Below are 21,922 nucleotides of genomic sequence, written 5' to 3'. Positions count from 1 at the left end.
CCATAAGGAAAGCTCAAGAACTAAGTAAGGTAGGTGACCTTACTAGTGCCCAAAAATCTGAAACATGCAATGTAAGGAACCGATTTCTTCTCTTAACTATTGATGTTGGCATGCATAAGATTAGTAATTTATTTTATGACTAAATAAATTTGAAACATATAAGAATATGTTATATAAAGAGATCTAGATTTCCAACAAACTTACCAAGTGAAGGCATATAATCAGGTTCCTGGCATAATATGCTTTCTAAAATTCGCTTTGAACCTGCACAAAAAAATACAATGTCTTATTCTTCGAAACCGTTACCTGTACATATAAGATGAGGATCGATACTATCCATAGCAAAATGAGAGTCTTAAAAGTAAAGGAACCAGTATGTTCCCGAGAGGCCATAACACCAGTAGCAAATTGAGTCATTGAATGTGGGGCAGAGCATCAATAGTTTTGTAAACATGGTCTATAGTGAGTCAGTGACAAATAAAATGACAAGAACTAAGTTGACAATGGTTATGTCGTTAAGATTCATTCATACAAGCACAGACAAAATCACAAGCAGTAACACAAAAGCCAAAATAAAAATACAAGGTCAAAGAGCGAAGCAACCAGCAACAACGGTTTCATTTACACAAGGTAGAAAGACACTACAAATGTGTCAAGGACAAGCCAAGCACTTGGGATAGAAGCACGGTTCAGCAAATCTTCCTATAGCGCGTCCACTTGCTCTTTGCTGGGTACCTGAATTATAAGAACCCAACACTAAGTGCGTAAATATTTTATATAGAGGAAATTTTTATAATGATCCCCATATGCAGTAAACTATCATATATCAAAGAAACTTTAACCAAACAAATAGCCATACAACTACCTAATCTCAGCCATAAGTGTCACGACTGTCAATTGATTACATGATAAACATAAGGAACTCTAAGACATAAAGTAGTATCTGGAACTGCTCATAACAAAATTCCCAATCGAAAACTAAACCCTGCATTAGGTAAAACGTTGAGAAATCAGAAAGAATAACATGTCTCAAATAGGAACTTGTGACCTTTTCGGTCAAAAGTAGCCAAAGAAGACCTCCTGAAAATGGTTCTCCTCTTTGGCTTCGCAGCAGGTAAGGCATTTTGACACTCAGGGATAGACAAACCCCTAAAACGAACACCCTGGGTAACACCAAAATAAAAGCATCAGCACATAAGAATCTTCTTGTACCACAAAACATTCTCAATTAGTTGGAAAAAATGTGGTTTTTCATGTACGAGAAAGTATTTTACCTCTTCAGGGTGAAGCAAAGAAGTTTCCCAAAACAAGCCTATCATTCCCTTTATTCCACCAAGGACCTATTAATATAAACGGCAACCGAGGGTAGTTCATAGGATTGCATATTACTCTTAATAAGGCTCAACATGCAACCTCAACGAAAAGGATAATTCAAATATAACAATGTAATTATAATATTGGCATGATAGATGGAAGGATATAAAAACGTTGACTCCAAGATAAGCATATACATATCGAGATGACGCATTTAAGACATGTCAAGGCAACAGAAGCCGCTCCGGAGCTCCCCTCGGACATTGACTAAATTAGTTTACTCTTTCCCCAGACAAACCATCATAGGTAATATACTATATTTAGTTATGATGCTCTTCCTAAATCCTCATATAACATCAACGACAACAATACTACAACATCTGAACCCCGACAGAATAGCAATGATAATAATTATAATAATACCAGACAACCATCAACGGCAACAACACTAAGAAACCTGAAACCTAAATCAAGACCTAATTACAATATCCTCAAACCTAAACTAAAAAGATTCACTTGGCAAGACAAGGATTTAAGCAAACTATGCAAACGGAGCAAACAGAGCACCATTAACAACATCGTATCCCCATAACCATAATAATAACGAAATAAAATTAAAATAACAAACAACAAAAAATGGGTTTCAGAGTAAAAATACCTCTAGGTTTTTGTTGAGGGTGTTGATCGAGTAGTGTAAGCAAAAGATGGACGAGAATGTGTGAAGTAGAGTGGCTGAAAGAATGGCAAAAGGTGTGGCTGCAGGTGAAAGTAAAATGAAGGGCCGAGAATCTGAGATCACAAGGGAGAAATCAACGATAGAAAGTGGTGTGATGAGGTATTATTCCTAGCTATAATGTAGCAATGCAAGAAACCCAAAAGAATAGAGGTTATAAAGTGCTTGAAAAAGGCAAAAAAAAAAATCAGTACACAGCCAGTCGAATATAATACCGGCTCCACTGCAAGGCGCAAACAAAGAGCACCGGAGATTGGAAAGAGCGAGTACCTGGAAATGCGAGAAATCCAAATTAACACATATTAGAAACTACCTTTAAAGGTAAAAAAAGACAGCAAAGATTAGTAAACAGGTAGGTTTTAGACGGTAACCCAATGCCCATGTCATTACACACCACGAATAGGGCGGAGAAGACAACACAAAGCCATTTGTTGCCTTATACTCCGGAATACCGCAGTCCACGAAAACTGCATTCACAACAAAGATAAAGCGTTATACAATTGATAAAGGGACAGCAACAAGGGTGATTATATGACAGTACAAAACTGACTGCGCATCAATTGAAGAGTGAATATGATAAGCACAGGTCTAACGAAGGAATAGTAATAATTATACTAATAATACCTGGTTAACGCACCATCCAAAACAGTGGCCCTAGTAGCTAAGCATCTCCTAAAATCTCCAAACAACTCTAGGCTCATGCCAAATCCAACCCCAGGATCGTGTGCGTGTCCATTGATACGTGCCTAATGTATAGTCTTTTTAGCCTATTTCAGCACGTATTTCCCCATGCTTTTTTATAGTGTTTATATAGTATTTTGCCCTGAATTGGCTACTTTGGTTCGTATTGTCCGTTTTGTAGAAATGAACGCGAAAGTAGTGGAATCGTACCCTTTTTCGTCCTTTTTGCATGCATTTAGAGGAGACGGGATTTTCCAGAGTGAGATATTGCATTGGAATGCGTGAAGGCACGGATTACGAGGCAGTCGGACGTGAACGTGAGCTGAGTTGAAGACAGAAGACTCGATCGAGTTGTTTTACCACTCGATCGAGTGGTTTTTATGCTCCCAGTTGGTCGATCGAGTAGTTTTCTACTCGATCCAAAGGTGCTGAAAAGAGAGTTACTCGATCGAGTAACTATTCTACTCAATCGAGTAGATTGTCCTGAGTTTTGCTCGATCGAGTGGTTTTATTCCACTCGATCGAGTGGTTTCTGCTGTCATGGGCTTTAATTAGCCCGTGAGTTGTTTTATTTCGATAAACTTAGTTATTTTCCTATTTAAGCATTACGTTACTAGGTTATTAAGCATCGAATTTTCTACTATCAAAGGCTATCAAACATTTTTGCGTTACTTATTCTCCTTCACTGTAACTTTGCTTTGGGATTTATTTTGCTCGGATTTGATCGTTCTTTACGCCGGATTCGCACGATTGTAATCCTGTTCTCTTCCCTTAATAATAATCTCTCTTTTGTTTGCTTTAATTCTTCGTTTAGTCATACTTAATTTCTACCCTAATTTACTTTAATGCATTTTATTTGTTATTTCATCATGTTTATTGTTACTTCGTCATTTGTTATTAGTTTTGATATTAATAGCGATATGAGTATCTAAATTTAATGCATGTTGGGATCAGGGGATCTGCGGTAGGAAGCTGACGATGTAGTAAATGAAATAGATGAATTAATTGTGAGATTCTGTCACCATAGCAATTTAATTGTATTTATCGACTTAGTTGAGTGCACGCTTCTGAGTCACCTCTTTAATCTGGATAAAATTAATCCTAGATCGAAAGATTGGACTAAATAGGCCTGCTATGAACAGTAGACTAACCTGACGAGAATGAAAGTTAAGTTAGTGGTATTTTAGGATAGAAAGTGGACCGAAAGGACCTTTCCACATCCGTCTTGCATTAATTTGTCTGAGTTGTTTACAGCTGAGTCACTGGACTACCGTAGTGAACCGAATTCCCGACATGTCCCTTCTCTACCTGATAGTTTAATCCTATTTTATGGTCTTGCTGCTCTTGTCTCTACTACTCTTCCTTTAAACTTTGTAGTTTAGAAAACAATTCAAACAACCCCCCCCCCCCCCATTTGTGACCAAATAGACGGACTTCTACAGATATCTTGCCTCCCTCAGGAGATCGACCTAACTTCCCTAGCTATATAGTTATTTTAGTTAGTTTATTTTTTATAGGTACACGATAGACCTATCAAATTTTGGCGCCAAGATTACCAGTTTCAGGCAGGCTCCCAATGAGACTCTATATGAGGCGTGGTCCCGATTCAAGAAATTGGTGAGGTCTATTCCTCACCATGGTTTTGACCTATGGTTTATAGCTAACCAGTTCTACAATGGGTTGTATGATGACCACAAAGCCATACTTGATGCGTCATCTAGTGGGAGATTCTAGGAAAATACCGATGATGATAAGGGATGGGCCCTTATTGAAGAGATGGCGAATCACAGTGCTGAGTATGGAAACCCGAGGGATAGTATAAGAACAGTTCATGCATTCGATAAGCAGGTTGTGGCTCAGCTGGAAGCCATGAATGCTAGATTTGACAAGTTGGAGTTACATGCTGCTGGGGAGCCTCAGACGGTCCATGTTCTTACTAGAGGGGAGACCGTCACATCTGAGAGGTGTGGGAGCAATGATGGCCACACTACTGTTGGCTGTCTCACAGAGAAGGAACAAGTCCTTGCCTTTCAACAATACAGGCAAGGAGGGGGTTCCTATTACAACAACAAAGGGGCAGTCCATCCCAATTTGAGGTGGACAAGTCAAAATGTGCTCAACCCTACCCCTCCACATAAGAATCAACAAGGCTTTCAGAAGCCTCCTTCCTTCCCTCCTCCCAATCATGGAGCATCATCTTCTGGAGGAGTGAGTGAAATAGGTGAGCTTAAGTCTATGTTGCAGTCCTTTACAAAGCAGTGGAAGCTGCTTGATCAACAGAAAGATGCATCCATTAAGGCACTTGAAACTCAAGTTGCCCAGTTAACCACGAATCAATCCACAAGAATGCAGGGTTAATTACCGTCTCAAACTGAGAAAAATCCACATGAGATGGTAAATTTAATCAATTTGAGAAGCGGTCGTTCATATGAGGGACCAGAAATGCTGAAATCAGACCCGAGGAAGGATATAACTGCTGATGAACAGTATTCTGTCGAAGGAAATAAGCTGACGGCTAAGAAAGTGCTCGATCGACTAGTTTCTGGAGGTCGATCGAGCAGATTTGATGGTGAAAGTACTCGATCGAGTGAAAATTCTACTCGATCGAGTGAACAGGAAATGGCGACTGTTCGATCGAGTGAAAATTCTACTCGATCGAGTGATATTATTGAAGAAACTACTCGATCGAATGGGAATTTTGTTCGATTGAGTAGTTTGGACGACGGGCAGCTTGATCGAGAGCCTGCTAGTGCTCGATTAAGCGATAAATCACCTGAAAGACCTCGTTCGAGAGTAAAGAAGCGTCCAAAGGATACAGAGCTTGCTCCGGCTGACACATTGGAAGAGAGAAACAAGGGACTCGAGATACCCATCACGGTTCCCTTTCCGAGGCGTCTATAGAATACTAAAGCTAACCAACAGTTTGGCAAATTTGCTGAAATTTTGAGAAGCTTACAGGTCACTGTACCGTTCGCCGAACTGCTGACACAGGTACCCTCTTATCTTAAGTTTATGAAAGAAATTTTAACACGTAAGAGGCATATAAGTGATAATGAGACAGTAGCTTTGACTGAGGTGGGGACGGCCCTAGTTCAAAATAAGTTACCTCCAAAACAGTCAGACCCGGGTAGTTTCTCAATTACATGTCATATAGGTACCCATTTGATTGATAACGCGTTATGCGATCTAAGCGCTAGCGTGAGTGTCTTACCATTGTCTCTAGCTAAGAGACTTGGTTTGACAAAGTTTAATTGCACCAACATGACTGTCTAGATGGCCGACCGTAGTATATCACGGCCACTAGGTGTAATAGAAGATGTACCTGTTAAGATCGGGAGGTTCTTTATTCCCGTTGACTTCATCGTCTTAGACATCCCCGAAGATGCACATACCCCTATTACTTTAGGGAGACCATTTTTGTCTACTGCCCGTGCAGTTATAGACGTGGGGGAAAGACTTTGACCTTTCAGGTAGGTGACGAGGAGCTGATAATCCATCAGTCTATGTTCCGGAGAGCTCCCATGAAAGCTCAGCCTTGCAATTCCCTCTCTTATATTGACCCTATTATTGACACTCCAAATGAAAATTTGGAGTATTGTGCTGCTATTGTCACCCCTCCGCCTCAGATTGAGAGCAAAAAGGAGGAAAGTTCGTCTGTTTTCCTTGCTGCAGGTACAGATGAAAGCAATGAAGGAGCTGTCAAAGGGCAATGTGCAATTAAAGTCAGTCAAGCTGGGAGTGATAGTGTTACAGCCGATGAGAAGGGAGCAAGGGTGAGAAAAGTTCGAGCATATGTGGGTGTGAACTATTCTCCTCCTAAAGATTTAAATGATTCAAATTCAAGCTCATGGAAGCTGAAGAGGACAATCAATGTTGCTGAGATGACGTCCTCCAGTTAGGAGCCCTCCAAGTGGCTACTGAATTGCTTTGGGAAGTGAGCGGGGAAATGCCCCGTGTAACACCTTGTAAAAACAATTTTTGAATTCTCCGTTGAATTTCTTTTATTGCTTTTAATTAGGAAATTAGTTGTTAGACAATTTTTAGCTTAAATTTAAGACTCTATACTGTTACTTAGTGTATTTGGTATTTTGGGATATGGTTGCACGTGTTTCTATGCAGGTTTGGGGAATTTTTACGCACATTTAAAGGAAGTAAGACGAATTAAGGAGCTTACACGAGTAAAAGAGCTCGATCGAGTACTTTTTGTACTCGATCGAGTGAAACGTGGACGATCGAGTGCTTCTTTTTTAGTCGATCGAGTAAAGCATATATGGGGAGTTCTCGATCGAGTAGATTTCTATTCGATCGAGTAAGTGGATCATCAAAGTGCTCGATCGAGCGGTTCTAAACCACTCGATCGAGTAGATTGGGAAAGGACGCAGGGAGTTTTTCTTTAACTTCTTTGTTTTTTATTCTAATTTCATTTTAACCCCAATTTTTTCGTCTCCTTCCCCTTCCTTTGCAAAAAATCCCCCAAATCCCCATTTTAATTGCTCTAATACCAAATCCGTCAACTACATTTTCTTGCTTGCTAATTAATCTTTCAAAGCCCTCTATTTCCCCCTTGATTTGTGCTCGTTTACACGGTCTATTAGCGGGTTTAGGGTTCGCGGTTTTTGATCAAAAAAATCGCCACTTTGCTTGTTATTTGAGGATTAATTGCACTTTGTAGGTCTTTTCTCATCAAGTAAGTAATTACTCCATCCTCATTGCATTTTAATTTCGTTTATTTCGAATATTTATGAGGTAATCTGAAATTAGGGTTCGAATTTCACTGTTTAGTCGAATATTTTGACTTTAACTGTCATTTTTTACCTTACTTGTCTTGCTTGATGATCAATCCCCATTCCTCATTGCTTTACCATGTTTAAATTCGAATTTTGCGTGAGATTTGCATTAAGGGGTGATTTTCAGTCGGAATTTCCGACTATCATCTGGGTTTTCAGTCGAATTTCGTCTGTCATATGCTTTATTCGTTTCATTTGTTTCTTAATTGTTGTTGTTGATGCCTGCTAACCCACCCCTATCGCTGTTTACATACTGCCATTCGAAATTTTGAGGAAATGTTGGGAATTTTGTGCTGTAAGTCGACTTTTTCGACTGGTAGGGGAACTGTAATACTGTTACCATGCTGATTGTCATACTGTTTTCATGCTTTTTCTCATAAAATCCCCTACCCTTTGTATACAGGATGGAGTCTAGCTCACTGCCCTCTACTAGCCAGACTTCTAGTCCGTCCCAGAGAGAGACGGTGGTCCCTGCTGTTACCACCGCCTCCACTACTGTTAGTACCGCAACCCCTATTTTCGTAGTTTTAGCTGCCAGTACCGTTTTTACCCCTGCTAGCTCTGTTTCGGTTGCCACTTCCGTTACGGCCACCACTGCTAGCCTTTCTTCGTTAGTGGTGGCCACAACAGCCACTACTTCTACTCCAGCCGCCGTTTTCACTCCTGTGGCGGACTCGCCGGCAGTTGCAGCTGCCTTTAGAGCGGCCCTAGTCCCCGTCACTGAGCGGGCTTCTACTTTGGGTTCTAGAGGCCGGGGCCGAGGTCGTGGACGTTCTCGTTCTGCACCAGCTCCCGTTACTTCTACTTCTGCCGCTCCCTCCACTTCAGCTGCTTCTCCTTCTGGCACGGTTACTGTTCGAGGGGTCGCCTCCCTCGACTCTCACCCAGACTACCCACATGTAATTTTTGTTAACGCATTATATCATAAGAGGTTTTATCACCTCCTAGGCTGTTAGTTTGTTCCTTCCCGGTTTTTAGATAAACCGGCACTTGAGAGACTCGGCTTCTACGAGTCAGTTTGTGAGTTATTACGGGGCACGGGGATGGCCGAACTCGTCACTATGAGCGGCCGTACCTTTATGGAGCTGAGCCTTGAGTTCCTCGGCTCCTTCACCTTCTCCTCCGGGGCACACGATGCTGACCCCGCTAGTTCTTCAGTGTCTTTCCGGTTGTTCAACCGGACCTTTCCGATGACTTTGGAGGAGTTTGGTCGCAGACTTGGCCTTTCCTCTACGGGCGACACTACCGCCCCCAGGAGGGTCATCCGTCAGCTTTGGAGGACCTTGGCCTAGACCACCTTTCCCGAGCGAAAGCTCGCCCATGTCCAGCTCCCCCTGCCCGTTACTTTCTTAGGATGATAGGGAGCACCATCTTTGGCCGAACAACATCACAAACACCGAGCTCTCCATCCTGGGCGGTTACCTGAACGTTGACCGTGAGGGCCCTTTTACCCTCAACATTGCCTACCTGACCGCCCAGTACTTTCAGGCCCAGGGGCTGAAGGAGACGGGATCTATTTCCTGCGGTGGCATAGCCACCATTCTTGCCCATTCCCTCTTCCTCGTCTGGCCTCGTGACTTGCAGTACCTCGAGGGAGAGAGGCTACTGAGTCTGGATGCCATGCTTTCTCAGCATTGGCTGACCCCAGACTACCGGACATAAAAGATAGACGGTTCCTTGTCTGTGGACTTACCTTGTGACACTCTCCCCGGTCTAGCCCCTTTGCCTACTGTCGCTAGGGGCGGCCCACTGCCACCTTGCACTCCGGCCACCTCCAACTTTACCCGCCACCAAGAAGCAGCGTAGACTTGAGACTGGAGAGGGGTCCACACCTTCAGGGAGTAACCAGCCTTACACGACTACTCCCATCCTGACCCCTACTCCCACTCCTACTCCTACTCCCACTCCCACCGACCAGACACAGGCTCAACCGTTTTTTCGGCTACTTTCGTACCACCTCCACCCTTTGTGGCGTCCGCGGTCATGGACCAAGGGCGCCATGATGATTTGTTGCTTGAGATTGCAGAGCGACATGCTCGTATGGAGAGGGACTTGGCTCTTACCTTGCACCCTCTGTACGACTACTGATACATGCTTTTTATAAAGTCTTTTTAGCCTTTTTCAACACGTATTTCTATGCATTTTTATACTGTTTTTATAGTATTTTGCCCCGAATTGGCTACTTTGGTTCGTTTTGTCCATTTTGTAGAAATGAACGCGAAAGTAGTGGAATCGTACTCTTTTTCGTCCTTTTTGCATGCATTTAGAGGAGACGGGATTTTCCAGAGTGAGATACTACGTTTGGAAGCGTCATGGCATGGATTACGAGGCATTTAGGCGCGGACTTGAGCTGAAATGAAGTCAAAGTACTCGATCGAGCAGTTCTACCACTCGATCGAGTGGTTTTCACGTCCCAGGGTGGTCGATCGAGTGGTTTTCCACTCGATCCTTAGCTTGCAGAAAGACCAGTTACTCGATCGAGTAGATTTGCTGAGGTGTTTGCTCGATCGAGTTGTTTTAATCCACTCCATCGAATGGTTTCGCTGATTATGGGCTTTAATTAGCCCGTGTTATGTTTTAATTCCGCAAAACTTATTTACTCTTCCTATTTAAACCTACATTAGTTAGGTTATTAGTATCAGATTTACTTACTACTTAGTTTTTTTTATCAAACTTTACTGCGTAAACCATTCCTCTTCACTGTAACCTTGTTCTTGGGATTGCTTTTGCTCGGATTTTGTTCTTTACGCCGGAATTCACTTGATTGTAATTCCTTTCTCTTATCTTTATAATAATTAATCTTTTGTTCGCTTTAATTCTTCATTTCATTGCATTTATTCTTTTGCCCTAATTCTCTTTTATGCTTTTTAATTGTTATTTCATTAAGTTTATGTGGGGTAATATCCGTATAAAACCCTTAAAATTTAGGACTATAACGCAAATTTTACATGTGATAATTGTCATAAAACAAAATTACAAGAGAAAACGATAAAGCATAAGAATTAACCTCGGGTCCTAGAGAATTCGGCCTAAGATAGAAATCAACGTAGATTTCCTCCTAATCGATGCACCCAACACCGTCGGAGACTATGCCCTTGTGCTAGAATGTACTCTCTAATTGCCTTGCAATATTGAGAGAGTTTTGTGTGAGTTTTGCTAGATGTGAGATCTAGGTTATTGAGAGAAAAATGTTCTCAAAAACCCTAATTTTTCTTTCAAAATGAATTAGGTTACAAAAGGAGAGAAAGCCCTCCTTTTGTTCTCTTGGTTCGGCCAAACCGAGTACCCCATGGGGAAGTGGGCTTTCACTTCCTCTTTATTTTCACTCGTGGTCCGACTCGAAAATGCTAAATGTATATGACGCGATTTTATTATAAATCGTCATCGGTTATCGGTTATTAAAATATCGTCTAGTAACATGAATTAGTCGATATAATAATACATGTCCGATAATGACAATATTGTATAATTAATTTATTCAATATACATTAATCAAATATAATCGTTTATATTTAATTTACGAATTAACTGCTTAATTCGCCTTAGCCATTATTATTTAATCCGTATTAAATAAAATATCTCAACATCGCGTTTGACTAATTATTAGTCAATAACTCCGACTAACTGCTTAGTCATATTAGGCATCAACATGACTGTATTTTCATACCGTCACATCTCTCAAACGTATCCTATAGGTGTGACTTTTGGGGACCAGTTGATCACCGCCATCTGTATGACAATAACGTCAAACTTATCTAGCAAGCCAACCGTTATTGATAAACGTGGACCAACTGATAATAATACAAAAGTATACCCTTGGATCCTTTTAGAGATTTAAATGTTATTGCACTAACTATAGAGGACACCAGCCCCAACAAGCTCCCACTTGTCCGTACAAGTGTATGTGTAATAACGTTATCCGCACTAACTGGAGGACACAGCTCCAACAAACTCCCACTTGTCCGTACAAGTGTATGTGCGATAACCGATTCTCATATTCATTTAAAATTTCTCCCACTCAATGTAAAACAATTTGTAGATCCGGATCCGCAAAGGTCGTATTTTACAATCGATCTGTATCAAGAGTGGTTTCCCCGACTAGAGAGTAACTTAACTGATAAAACGAATTCGTATTCGAGCATGGCCATGCATTTCAGTTACAACTCCTCGAGTGGCCCTGAGTAATATCGAGTACCTGATAAAGGCTGAATATTTCCTTCAACTCGACTCCTTCCGATCTAAGCACAGCATGAAATGACCCAGAAAAAATCTACTTGGCCCCCTGTTACGGATGACCGTGAGAAAGAAACCAAAGTCACCCAAAATCTGCCTCAGTCTCAAGAGACAGTCGATAGTCAAAAGAATCGACCCTTAGAATCACCATGGAGGTCCTGTCCACGACCTGGCACCGAATGTTATAAAACATTTAGGACTCCACGTCGATGTCACAATTGTGTCCTACGAGATATCCGTATAAATCACCTCTGTGATTGGTCAGTCAACTTTTTGACTTATGGCTCGTTGAACCCACCATCAACCAACGTCACAAAATAATTGCCAGAGTTATCAGCTCACGTGGGCAATTAAGGACCAAAAATATAATGTTTGTTCAGTTCACTTTGTGGTGTTCAAAATTGTCGTACAAATCCATATGAAAAACAGAATATATAAATATCAAAACGATGATGTCGTCTAGAGTACAAAAGAGAATGAATCTAATCCATAAAAGAGTACTACAACTCAGGAACACGTTTAATTCCCAGAATTAACATGCCCTTCATGCTTATCTTGTCGTAATGGTTTAGTGAGAGGATCTGCTATGTTATCATCTGTAGCAATCTTTTCTATCACTACCTCCTTTTGCTCCACGTATTCTCGGATTAGATGAGCTTTTCGTTGTACATGTGTAGACTTGTTGCTAGACTTAGGCTCCTTAGCTTGGAAGATGGCACCTCTATTGTCGCAATAGATGGTGATCGGGTCATTCGAACTAGGCATTACAGATAGTCCTTGTAAGAATTGACGCATCCATATCGCTTCTTTTGCAGCTTCAGACGCGGCATAGTACTCGGACTCAGTCGTAGAATCTGCTGTAACACTTTGTTTGGAACTCTTCCAGCTGACTGCAGCGCCATTAAGAGTAAAAACGAATCCAAACTAAGATTTTGAGTCATCTCGATCCGTTTGGAAGCTAGCATCTGCGTAACCGGTTACGCATGGCTTTTGTTCGCCTCCATAAGTCAATGCCCAAGCTTTAGTCCTCCGTAGGTACTTAAGAATGTTCTTGACAGCCATCCAATGTGATTCACCTGGATGCTGTTGGAATCGACTTGTCATACTCAATGCATATGCCACGTCCGGACGTGTGCATATCATGGTATACATGATTGATCCTATAGCCGAGGCATAAGGAATCCGTGTCATGCGCTCTTTCTCTTCCGGTGTCTCTGGTGCCTGAGACTTGCTCAAATGCACCCCTGGAGCCATAGGGAGAAACCCCTTTTTGGAGTTAGTCATGCTGAATCTCTCTAGGATCTTGTCTATGTAAGACTCCTGACTGAGAGATAACATCCGACGTGATCTATCTCGATAGATACGGATGCCCAAAATTCTTTGTGCCTCACCTAGATCTTTCATCTGGAAATGGTTCTTCAACCATACTTTCACCGAAGTTAAGAGAGGTATGTCATTCCCAATCAGGAGTATGTCATCGACATACAATATTAGGAAGACAATCTTGCTCCCACTCGACTTGATGTATAGACATGGTTCCTCGACCGATCGAGTAAATCCATTTTCTTTTATCACTTGGTCGAAACGATGATTCCAACTCCTAGAAGCTTGCTTAAGTCCATAGATGGAACGCTTAAGCTTGCACACTTTCTTAGGATGTTCTGGATCGATGAAACCTTCGGGTTGTACCATGTACAACTCTTCCTCAAAATAACCGTTTAAGAAGGCGGTTTTCACATCCATCTGCCAAATTTCATAGTCATGAAAAGCGGCAATCACTAAGATAATCCGAATGGAACGCAGCATGACTACGGGTGCAAAAATTTCATCGTAGTGCAAACCTGGCACTTGGGTGAAACCTTTAGCAACTAGTCGTGCTTTATAGATATCTTGTTGACCTTCCAAAGAATGCTTTATCTTGTAAAGCTATTTGCATTGAAGGGGACGAACCTTAGCAGGTAAGTCAACAAGATCCCATACGTTGTTCTCATACATGGAGTCCATCTCGGATTGCATGGCCTCAAGCCATAGCTTTGAGTCGGAACTAGTCATGGCACCTTTATAGGTTGCGGGTTCACTACTCGTTAAGAGTAGAATGTGATCTATGTCATGTTCCTCGACCATACCAATGTATCTGTCCGGAGGAATAGAGACTCTTCCCGACCTCCTAGGTTCCTCAGGAATATTAACCGCAGCCGGGATTAAAGGAACTGATTCCTCCAATGGTTGCTCGGTATTTGGTTCTGGAATCTCCGACAGCTCGAAGGTTCTATCACTCTTTGCATTCTCGAGAAACTCCTTCTCTAAGAATGTCGCACTAGCCGCAACAAATACACGTTGTTCGGTCGGCGAATAAAAGTAATGACCAAGTGTTCCTTTAGGATAACCTATAAAGTATGTCTTGACCGATCGCGGGCCGAGCTTATCCTCGTGTCTCCACTTGACATAAGCCTCGCAGCCCCAAACCCGTATAAAGGACAAGTTGGGGACCGTTCCCTTCCATAGTTCATATGGAGTCTTGTCAACTTGATTTTAGACGGACTTGTTAAGTATTAGAGCGGTGACAGAAGAAGAGCATAACCCCATAATGAGTCGAGGCAACACGATGTGACTCATCATGGATCAAACCATATCAAGTAGTGTTTGATTTCTCCGTTCGGACACACCATTCAACCGAGGTGTTCGGTGGAGTTAAGCTGCAAGGCAATCCCACGTCTTTGAGGTGTTGATCAAACTCGTGAGAAAGATACTCGCCACCACGGTCCGAGCGCAGTGTTTTAATCTTTCTACCCAAAGAGGTTCTGTACCCGATTCGGTATTCCTTGAATTTCTCAAAGGATTCACTTTTGTGCTTCATTAAGTAGACATAGCCATATCTACTTAAATCATCCGTGAAAGTGATGAAATACCTATAGCCTTCTCGTGCGGTGATTGACATAGGTCCACACACATCCGTATGTATGAGTCCTAATAGGTCAGCAGCGCGCATTCCAACACCTTTGAAGGAAATTCGAGTCATCTTACCAATGAGACATGATTCACACGTGCCAAATGATTGAAAATCAAAGGCTGAGATAGCTCCATTCTTTATGAGTTGTTTTACGCGTTTCTTATTAATGTGTCCCATACGGCAGTGCCATAGATACGTTTGATCTTTGTCACCAACCTTTAACTTCTTATTCATTACGTGTAATATTTCGGTGGTCTGATCTAAAACATAAATTCCGTTCATGGAGACTGCCTTGCCATAAATCATATCGTGTAATGAGAAAATGCAAGTATTATTCTCTATTACAAATGAAAAACCAAGTTTGTCAAGTGCAGAAACTGAAATAATGTTTTTAGAAAGACTGGGTACATAATAGCAGTTATATAAAAATAACTCAAATCCGCTAGGAAGCGGATCACGTATGTTCCCCTCGAGACGGCAGCCACTCGTGCTCCATTCCCGACACGCAGGTCCACCTCACCCTTTACGAGGGGTTCGATGTTTCGGAGCCCCTGCACATGATTACACAGATGAGAACCACAACCAGTATCTAGTACCCAAGTTCCGTAACTTGCGTGGTTAATCTCAATCATATGAATAAAAGTAGAAGAGGAAGAAGACATACCAACAGGTTTAACGCGACCTGCTTTTATGTCCTCATGGTAAACAGGACATGTACGCCTCCAATGCCCAGTCTTGTGGTAGTGATGGCATTCCATGTTTTCGGTCTTGCTCTTTGTCGCGCCTGATGAGTTGCTTGCCTCACCAGGCCCACTCTTACCTGATCCCGACTTCTTAAACTTCGGTTTACCTACCGCTAGGTCTGCCTGAGCTTTGCCCTTACCCTTGCCCTTGTTTGACACAACGAGAACATCCTGTTTCAAGCTCCCACTGAACTTCATATCCTTCTCGGTCTGTACGAGTAGGGAGTGTAGTTCATGAGGACTTTTCTTCAAATCATTCATATAGTAATTCGCTCTAAAGAGCGTAAAACCATCGTGGAGTGAATGAAGCATGCGGTCAATCGCGATGTTCTCGCTGATTTTACAATCAAGCGCCTCCAGTCTCTCGACATTCTCAATCATGCTGAGAATGTGTGGGCTAACCGGTTGGCCCTTCTGGAGTCTCGTATCAAAGAAGCGAGTGGTATGCTCATAGGTCACGATTCTCGGTGCTTTCGAGAATTCCTTAGTGAGCGTGGTGAAAATCTTGTTTGCACCTTGGGCTATGAAGCGTTTCTGCAAATTGGATTCCATTGCAAAAATGAGTGCGTTTTTAATCGCACCCGCTTCCATGACGAAATCGTTATACTTGGCGATCTCGTTAGTTCCAGCCGTGGGACCTGGGTTTGACGGGATGGGCTCTGTCAGAAATTTGAGCTTCCCGTCAGCTGCGGTAGCATTCCGTAATGTTGCCTCCCAGTCCGCGAAGTTTGATCCATCATTCTTCAGTCGAGTTGACTGATTCATCTGATTCATGAAGATCCGAAGCCCGGACTTACGGTCCAATGTGGCACTTGGCATTGGGTCGTCAGCACGGCTAGCCATTTTGTTATTAGCAGTTTAAGTGATCGTGATCTACACTGAAAAAGAAAGGAAAAACAAAAGGAAATAAGCAACTCATCGAGGTGATTTAATTCTATTAAAAATTCATTTTAATCGTGTAGATTCATTGCACTTGCATAATTGATCTCCCTCAAGAATAATACAAGTGATCCCAAGACTCAATTTCCATAAATTGATAAGCCAACTGTTTAGCTAGTTCTATCGTTAGAACTCTTGGTCGATAGATTTCCGTAAATCCTATCTATAGTCCACCATAATCACAGGATCGTACGAGTGACCATAGTGTTGAGATAAAATAGGTCAATCAGTTCCAACTTACCCGATGTAGAAGGGGTCATATTATGCCTACCGACGAAGAAGGGATTCATTGGAGTTTGACCTATAAAGACTGTTCTCAATTTTTGTTTATACGAGGAAGATCCCATCAACTTAGTTTTAATTCATTTTAAGTGAACGAAAAACTAGCATTGCGTGAATGAATTGACTTAGGTGATGGCTTAATTAAAACGTGTGATATCTGTATATCAAAGAAAACTAACGCGTAACCTCTATATGAGTCAGTTTTCATGAAATTATTAGGTGGTTTGGTTTTTAGGCGGAATATGATGCAATCTATCGTTACGATAAAATAAATAAAAGAATGCAAAACGTAAATAAAAATTCCTAGTGTGGCCTATCCTAGTAAAAAGAACATAATACAACTTTGGAATCCACTGTTGGACCATAGAAGCTTGTCTTGATGTTCCATCTTTGTCCAAGCAGCGGGAGTGAGTATCCGGTCTCCATCTTTGGTCTTCTCAAAATTACAATTAAAATTTACAAAATATAAACCTATTTACATTCTAAATAAAAACTGTAATTACAAAGAAAAAAAACCAAAACGGAGATACAAGATCTCAAAATACAACCAAGACCGTGTTCCATCATTACGGTAACACGTTCTACTAAGGCCACACTAAGTTACAACCGTTTGTAAAAATTAAATACGCAATTTAAACATTCAAAGCATTAAAAGAATGATAAATAAAAATGCATCAACTAAAATAAAAATTATTCGTGACATAATTCCGTAATTATGTTAAATTTATCCAAACCACCAATGATAATTAAAATTATGTGACAAAACCGCTTTAATCAACTTAATTTTAATTCATTACAATCCGTTACTTTAAAATCGCTTTAAAATAACTAAATGGTACGTGAGTGAACCGTTTCACTATCAAGCGAATGTATAAAATCCGTATTATGCATAAAACATAGCCGAAAAAAGAAAAAAAAAAACACGAAATTTTTTTTTTCTTTTTCACGGTTGAACTGTGACTAAAACAGCAAAAAAAAAAAATTTCTTTTTATTTTCCAGCAGCAAAACCGAGACTACAACAGTCCCAAACAAAAAATCGATTTGATAAAACCAATTGCAAATAAACTAATCCGTATAGAATTGAAACTACAATTGATATAACTTTAACATATTGCAATAATTATCGTTTAAAATAACAATATGCAAAGAACAAATCGATAACAAAAGATCGTATGATCATACATAAACCGTATAGCACGGTTTCAAAGACAAAAAAAATGCAGCAGCCCAAAAAAAAAAAATCTGCCGAGACAAAAAAAAAATAGCTGCTGCCGCACGGTTTTCAATGCACAAATTTATCGATTCGAATTCGTTTGATGAAAATCACAAAGAAAAATTTACGTGGCCTCGCTCTGATACCACTTGTGGGGTAATATCTGTATAAAACCCTTAAAATTTAGGACTATAACGCAAATTTTAAATGTGATAATTGTCATAAAAAAAATATTATAAGAGAAAACGATAAAGCATAAGAATTAACCTCGGGTCCTAGAGAATTCGGCCTAAGATAGAAATCAACGTAGATTTCCTCCTAATCGATGCACCCAAGACCGTCTGAGACTATGCCCTTGTGCTAGAATGTACTCTCTAATTGCCTTGCAATATTGAGAGAGTTTTGTGTGAGTTTTGCTAGATGTGAGATCTAGGTTATTGAGAGAAAAATGTTCTCAAAAACCCTAATTTTTCTTTCAAAATGAATTAGGTTACAAAAGGAGAAGAAGCTCTCCTTTTGTTCTCTTGGTTCGGCCAAACCGAGTACCCCATGGGGAAGTGGGCTTTCACTTCCTCTTTATTTTAACTCGTGGTCCGACTCGAAAATGCTAAATGTATATGACGCGATTTTATTATAAATCGTCATCGGTTATCGGTTATTAAAATATCGTCTAGTAAATGAATTAGTCGATATAATAATACATGTCCGATAATGACAATATTGTATAATTAATTTATTCAATATACATTAATCAAAAATAATCGTTTATATTTAATTTACGAATTAACTGCTTAATTCGCCTTAGCCATTATTATTTAATCCGTATTAAATAAAATATCTCAACATCGCGTTTGACTAATTATTAGTCAATAACTCCGACTAACTGCTTAGTCATATTCGGCATCAACATGACTGTATTTTCATACCGTCACATCTCTCAAACATATCCTATAGGTGTGACTTTTAGGGACCAGTTGATCACCGCCATCTGTATGACAATAACGTCAAACTTATCTAGCAAGCCAACCGTTATTGATAAACGTGGACCAACTGATAATAATACAAAAGTATACCCTTTGATCCTTTTAGAGATTTAAATGTTATTGCACTAACTGTAGTGGACACCAGCCCCAACAGTTTACTGCTGGAATATTATCTGCTGTTAGTTTAATTAGCGACATGAGCAGCTAAACCCCTTTCATGTTGGGATTAGGGGATCTGCGATAAGAAAGTGACGATGTAGTAGATGAAACAGATGAATTAATTACAAGACTCTGTCACCATAGCAATTTAATTGTATTTATTCGACTTAGTTGAGTGCACACTTCTGAGTTAACCTTTAATCTGGCTAAAATTAATCCTAGATCGAAAGATTGGACTAAATAAGCCTGCTATGAACAGTAGACTACCCTGACGAGAATGAAAGTTAAGTTAGTGGTATTTTAGGATAGAAAGTGGACCGAAAGGACCTTCCAACATCCGTCTTACATTTGGTCTGAGTCATTTACAGCAGAGTCACTGGACTACCGTAGTGAACCGAAATCCTGACATGTCTCCCTCTCTATCTGATAGTTTTATCCTTATTTCTCTGTTTTTATTGCTCTTGCCTTTATTTCTCTTTCCTTCAAAACTCGTAGTTTAGACAACAAATCAAACAACCCCCCCCCCCCTATTTGTGACCAAATAGACGGACTACTACAAATATCTTGCCTCCCTGTGGAGATCGACTTGACTTCCCTAGTTATATAGTTAGTTTAGTTAGTTTATTTTTGACAGGTACACGACAGACGTGTCAAATTTTGGCGCGGTTGCCGGGGAGGCAATTGCCCCATTTGTTTTCGTTCCGTTTATTTTATCCGTCTCAGGGAATTTTTATTCCTTGAGGCAGTTCTTATTATTTTCTTTCAGTGTTGTTTATGCCCAGGTCAGATAGGTTTGAATTAGTTTCAGCTGATTCAGAGCCAGAGAGATTATTCAGGCATAGACTCCGTCTGCAAAGGAAATCACGAAAGGAAGACTTGAGTACTTTTGAGCCAGAGTTATATCACTCTCTTTTCGAAGACAATCTGATTTTTACAGTAAAGATGCCTAAGCTTTCCAGTCATTCAGTGCCTAAAGCATCCTCTATTCCGAAGGGTTTCAATCTCCAGACTGATGATGGGAATACATTCGACATCCGTCCTTCTTATATCAATCTGGTGGAGAGGAATATCTATAGAGGTGTGGCAGGTGAGGATCCGAGGAAGCATATGGAGACCTTTACCGATTACTGTTCTACTATCCCCGCCACTAAGGGGGTAACTCAAGACAAGATTAAGGAAGTTCTATTTTCTTTCTCTTTAGCTGATTCGGACTAGGGAGTGGCCGACTTGGACTTGGACCGCATTCTGCTGGGGTTCTGATTGGGAGTCTCTTGCTCTTGCATTTTACAAGAGATACTTCCCTCCACAACGCACCAATCTGCTGAGGGCCAAGATTACTAGTTTCAGACAGGCTCCCGATGAAAGTTTCTATGAGGCATGGTCGCGATTCATGAAGTTGGTGAGGTCTATCCCTCACCATGGTTTTGACCCATGGTTCTTAGCTAATCAGTTCTACAATGAGTTGTATGAAGATCAAAGATCCATACTTGATGCGGCATCCAGTGGAAGATTCCAGGAGAATACAAATGACGATAAGGGATGGTCTCTTATTGAAGAGATGGCTAATCACAGTGCTGAGTATGGTAACCCGAGGGATGGGATTAGAATAGTTAATGCGGTTGATAAGCAGGTTTTGGCTCAGCTGGAGACCATGAATGCTAGATTTGACAAGTTGGAGTTACAAGCTGCTGGGGAGCCTCAGACGGTCCATGTGATTACTAGAGGAGAGACCGTTTCATGTGAGAGATGTGGGAGTAATGACGGCCACACTGCTGTTGGCTGTCTTGTAGAGAAGGAACAAGTCCTTGCCTTTCAGCAATATAGGCAAGGGGGAGGTTCCTATTACAATAATCAAGGGGCAGTCCACCCCAATTTGAGGTGGACTAATCAAAATGTGCTTAATCCTACACCTCCTCCGCACCAGCAGAAGCCTTATGTTTCTCCACATAAGAATCAACAAGGCTTCCAGAAGCCTCCTTCCTTTGCTCCTCCTAACCATGGTGCATCATCTTCAGGTGGGGTGAGTGAAATTGGTGAGCTTAAGTCTATGTTGCATGCTTTTACAAAGCAATTTCAGCTGAGTGATCAACAGAAAGATGGGTCCATAAAGGCACTTGAAACTCAAGTTGCCCAACTAGCCATGAATCAATCCTCAAGAAAGCAGGGTCAATTACCGACTCAAAATGAGAAGAATCCACACGAGATGGTAAACTTGATAAATATGAGAAGCGGTCGTTCTTATGAGGGACCGGAATTACAAAAATCAGACCCAAGGAGAGTTGTAACTGATGATGAACAGTGTTATGTCGAAGAAAGTAAGCTCACGGCAAAGCAAGTGCTCGATCGACTGGTTTCAGGTGGTCGATCGAGCAGATTTGGGCAAGAAAGTGCCCGATCGAGTGGTTTTTCAACTCGATCGAGTGAACAGGAAGATCAGTCTGGTCGATCAAGTAGTTTATCTACTCGATCGAGTGAAGAGCAAAATGGAGTTACTCGATCGAGTGAAAATTTCACTCGACCGAGTGATATTATTGAAGATTCTACTCGCTCGAATGGGTATATTGGTCGATCGAGTAGTTCTGATGTTGAGAAGCTTATTCGAGAGCCTGCTAGTGCTCGTTTAAGCGATAAATCACCGGAAAGATCTCGTTTAAGAGGTAAGAAGCGTCCAAAGGATACAGAACTTGCTCCAGAAGATACATTGGAAGAGAGAAACAAGGGTCTCGAGATACCTATCACGGTTCCCTTCCCGAGGCGGTTGCAGAATACTAAGGCCAATCAACAATTCGGCAAATTTGTCGAACTTCTGAAAAGCTTGGAAGTCACTGTGCCGTTCACTGAGTTGCTGACAAAGGTACCATCTTATCTCAAGTTTATGAAAGAAATTTTATCGCGTAAGAGGAG

At 41.1% G+C, this 21,922-nt stretch overlaps 1 non-coding gene across 1 annotated transcript; it reads right to left on the bottom strand.

Moving 5' to 3' along the window:
- Nucleotides 1-20,336: 20,336 nt before the first annotated feature.
- LOC141635884 (small nucleolar RNA R71) lies at nt 20,337-20,443 on the bottom strand. The gene has a single exon (XR_012540539.1). It is a non-coding gene; the product is annotated as a small nucleolar RNA R71 (small nucleolar RNA).
- Between the last annotated feature and the right edge of the window lie 1,479 nt (nt 20,444-21,922).

Source organism: Silene latifolia, chromosome Y, assembly GCF_048544455.1.
Source record: "Silene latifolia isolate original U9 population chromosome Y, ASM4854445v1, whole genome shotgun sequence".
Lineage (NCBI taxonomy): Eukaryota > Viridiplantae > Streptophyta > Magnoliopsida > Caryophyllales > Caryophyllaceae > Silene > Silene latifolia.
Note: the sequence above shows the minus strand (reverse complement) of the source record. Positions and strands in the feature narration are given on the sequence as shown.